General features: G+C 44.8%; 1 long non-coding RNA gene across 1 annotated transcript in view; it reads right to left on the bottom strand.

Annotated features, from left to right (window-relative positions):
• Window positions 1-3,440, bottom strand: part of LOC110301100 — a 23,267-nt gene extending 19,827 nt beyond the window's left edge. Inside the window, exon 1 of the long non-coding RNA XR_002378679.1 lies at window positions 3,330-3,440. This is a non-coding gene — a long non-coding RNA (uncharacterized LOC110301100). The remainder of the gene's footprint in view (window positions 1-3,329) is intronic.
• Window positions 3,441-4,433: the final 993 nt, after the last annotated feature.

The raw sequence follows: 4,433 nt of genomic DNA, 5'->3' as shown, positions 1-4,433 counted from the left end.
TTTCATATGATATATTCTGATTAAGGTTCCCCTCTCCCAACTCCTTTGAGATCCTCCCCACCTTCTCTCCAGTCCAAACCCAAACCCTTTCTTATTAGGAAACAAACAGGCTTTCTGTATGTTTTTTTTTAAATGGGCCTCACCATACAGTCCACACTGTGTTGGAACTCAAAATCCTCCTGCCTCAGCAAGCATAAGTGTTGGGCTTACAGGTGTGCATCACCAGGCCTGTAAACCTAAAAATTTTTTTTCTATACTTGATACTATAAAAGGAGTTTCCCTTTTATCTTAAAAAAATTAGGAATATTTCTGAGGCTCATCAAAGTCTTTTTTTTCCTACTGAGATGATCACAATGGTTAATTAAGTAGGGGAGCTCCAGTAGGAGATCTTGTATGTTGCTATCCTTGTCATCTTTTTGTTTGTTTGTTTGTTTGTTTTTGTTTTTGTTTTTCAAGACAGGGTTTCTCTGTGTAGCCTTGGCTGTCCTGGAACTCACTTTGTAGACCAGGCTGGTCTCGAACTCAGAAATTCGCCTGTTTCTGCCTCCCAAGTGCTGGGATTAAAGGTATGCACCACCACTGCCCGGCTATCCTTGTCGTTTTGGGGAAATTGATTTTGCTACTTTTCTGTTTTGTTCCCATTGCTAGATTTGTCTTGTTGTCTTCTGCAGGAATGGGTGAGATTGTCCTGTGATTTTTTTTTCTTATTCATATTTTGTCAGACTGGACATGAAAGTTTCATTACAATATTAAATAATTAAATATTTTAATTAAATATTTTCTGTTTACCTGAAAGACATTGTGTAATACTGGAATTGTTTTGTTACTCTTTAATAGCTCTGTGCTTTAACCCCTTAGAACTTGTGACTGTGCGTGTTGAATGACTCAAATTTTTCTCAGTACATGACCACAAATAACAGTGGAGGTGCCATAGTATTTATTGGAGGATTACAAGTAAATACTATTTCGTGAACGTACTCATTGTTTTTGCTGTTGTTTGAGACAGGGATTCAACATGTAGCTTAGACTAACCTCAGCCACTCACTCTGTAGACCAGGCTGGCCTCGAACTCACAGAGATCTGCCTGCTTCTGCCTCCTAAGCACTGGAACTAGAGGTGTGGGCCATCCTACCTGGCCTGAACGTACTCTTATATTAGTAACTCTTCTATTGCTAAAATGAAACACTGTGGCATAGGTGTAGCAACAGAAGTTGGAAGCTGGGAGCCCACATTTAAACCAAAAGGAGGAAGCAGAGAGTGAACTAGGAATGGCGCCTAGCTTTTAAACTTCAAAGCTCCTCCCCACTCCAGTGACATACTTCCTTTAGCAAGGCAAGTCTTCCTAAACTACCCAAATAATACCACCAATTGGGGACCAAGTATTCAAATGTACAAGGCTACGAGGGAATCCTCTCACTCAAAACAATACACTCACAAAATTGGAATCTATGAGTAGTGAAGATTTGGTCCACATTGTAAGTGGTAGGAATGTTAGCAGATCAGAAGACATGCCAACCATGTCACTTACAGCCCTAGAGGTCCCTGCCACGCTGGACAACAGCACTCTGATTGCTTGGGGCTGAGTCACAGATGCCCTAAGAAGGGCCCAAGGCAAAACCTGGGCACCCAGGGTGACACAGAGACAACTATGTCCCCAGTCCCTTGAGCTGTACTGAGCTTCTCAATGCTCCATTATTTTTACTGGGCTGAGAAATCCCCAATCTCTCCTGTTACTCAGTATTTTATAAATGTGTTTGTTTCATGCATTCTCCTTCAGACAGAAAAGTTAATTATACCTTTAAAACAAAGAATTTCCTGGCAATCTGGTAGCTACTGGCAAACTGTTTGGGTTTTCAAATGATACCACTCCATCTTCAAAGACTAGAGCAGAGTCACCTCTGCAAGGAAGCCTGGTGCTGTTCATGTTGCAAGCTATCTGTTTTTCTGACAGCATCACATGAGGACACCAGGCATTAAAGTTATTCAGACTGTCGTGATGTTTCAGGGCTCTGGTGACTGCCATTGGAGGCATTATTGCTAGCCCTAGCTTGGGGCTCATTATGGCAGGGCATGTTCCAGTCAGAGCTTTGAAAATTGTGGCATCCTGAAAATATTTGGGAAAGTGGGAATTCTTTTTTTTTTTTTAAGATGTATTTATGTACTTCAGGTATGTGAGTAGACTGTCGCTGTCTTCAGACACACCAGAAGACAGCATCAGATCCTCAGGACAGATGGTTGTGAGCCACCATGTGGTTGCTGGGAATTGAACTCATGACCTCTAGAAAAGTAGTCAGGGCTCTTAACTGCGGAGCCATCTCTCCAGCCCAGAAAGTGGGAATTATGATACAGCGGGGTGGAGTGGGGCTGGGAACTATACAACAAGCTCCTGAGGTCTGTTGCTAGTAGTGGTCATGGTCCAAAGACCGCCTTGTTAGGCTTCCTTTACTGATGAGACACAGTGCTGCAAATCTTTACAGTGACCTACTATGTGCTGGGGACCTACTATGTGCTGTGGACCTACCTACTATGCACTTGTGATTTCTGGGAGTCAATTTGGGGTCTACAGGGCAATCAAGGGTAGCCTGTAGGAGGTCACAATTTTCCTGGAGAATGAAGCAGGTAAGTCAGTGGCTTTATGTTACAACACCTGAGCACAGAGGCGAATAGAGAGAAGATAGTGACATTCTTGGGAGATCCAGGGAATGCTTTGAGAAAGGGTAACATTTATACTGGTTCTTAAAGGACATATAAAAGCTAATTCAGAAGCTGAGCATAGCAACACGATGCTGGCACCCAGGAGGCAATTGCCTTGAGTGTGAGACCAGCCTGGGTTATGGCAAGACACTGTCTCAGAAAAAGGGCTGGGGGTGGGGCTAGTCAGTCATGGTAGCACCTGCCTTTAATCCCAGCACTTGGGAGGCAGAGGCAGGTAGATCTCTGGTAGATTTCAGGCCTGACTGATCTACATAACAACTTCTAGGCAGCCAGGGGTAGTGAGACCCTGTCTAAGAAAGAGGAGGAGGAGGAAGAGGAGGAGGAGGAGGAGGAGATGAAGGGAAGAAAGGAAAGGAAAGGAAAGGAAAGGAAAAGAAAGGAAAGGAAAGGAAAGGAAAGGAAAGGAAAGGAAAGGAAAGGAAAGGAAAGGNGAAAGGAAAGGAAAAGAAAGGAAAGGAAAGGAAAGGAAAGGAAAGGAAAGGAAAGGAAAGGAAAGGAAAGGAAAGGAAGTGGGAGACCCAAGCCACAGTGCATTCTGGAAGCATGTGCAGATCTCACATGAAGAATCCTATCATAGAAAAGCCGTTTTCTGCCCCTTGAAAAAGGACAAGTACCTGCTGTGTTGAGTACCTCTCTCCTGTGCCCCGCGGTACAAATGGCTATTTACACTGGGTTTACTGGCGCTTTTTAGCCCAGGGCTTGATGGCTGCTGCCTATCATTAGAATGGCTGGGCCCTGACTGCTAGGAACTAGGGGTGTGGTCACAAGCTCCTATCTACTGGGAAACTGGGACCTGGTGCTTAGCCTCTGGCACTCCTGCTCAGTTCACTCCCTCTCACGAGCATCAGGCGATTCCTCCTGAGTCTCTCCACCTTTGCCACCACACTGCAGGGAGCCAGATCGGTTTTATTGGCTCAGGATCCCCACTTCCAACGCCTGTCTCTCCTGTCTCGGCATGTCCTCACAGGCTACGTTTGTAATTGAAACTTCACCAATCATTTATCACGAAGACTTCTCCAGCCGAGTAATCTCTCTACGGCAACCATGCCTTGAAGCTTTCTCTTCTTCTCCATAATATGAGCACTATTTCTGGATCATCTGTCTGTGTGTCCTCAGCGATTAGGGATCTCCCAGGGTGAGACAAGGACTGAGAGGTCCCATGTCTTTTAAGAATGGGGAAGACTTAGGTCTCGGTATATATACATATATATATCTTAAACAAACAAACTTGTATGGGCATGCCCTTGTATTGGTGTGCACTTGTGTGGGTGTGCCCTTGTGTGGGTGTGCCCTTGTGTGGACCCGAATTTGCACATGAGTGAAAGTATGTGGAGGGCAGAAGTCAATCTCGGACATTGTTTTTCAGGAGCTGTTTTGAGACACGGTTTCTCACTAGGACCTGAAGTTCACCTACAAGGCTGGACAACCTAGCCATTGGGGCCAACCTGGCCACTGAGGCCAACCATCCTGCTGTCTCTGCTCCAGCACTGGAATTAGAAATTAGAAATAAAATGTTTTCAATCACAACTGGCATGCTTTCTTGGTTTGAGGCAGGGTCTCACTATGCAGCTTTGGCTGGCCTGGAACTCAGTATGTGGACCTGATTGGCACTGAGCTAACAAGATTCACCTGGCCCTGCCTTTCAAGTATAGGAGATGCTATACTCAGCAACTCCTAGCTTTTTATATGAGTGCTGGAAATCAAACTCTGGTCTTCAT

Source organism: Mus caroli, chromosome 9 (assembly GCF_900094665.2).
Source record: "Mus caroli chromosome 9, CAROLI_EIJ_v1.1, whole genome shotgun sequence".
NCBI classification, from domain to species: Eukaryota; Metazoa; Chordata; class Mammalia; order Rodentia; family Muridae; genus Mus; species Mus caroli.
Note: the sequence above shows the minus strand (reverse complement) of the source record. Positions and strands in the feature narration are given on the sequence as shown.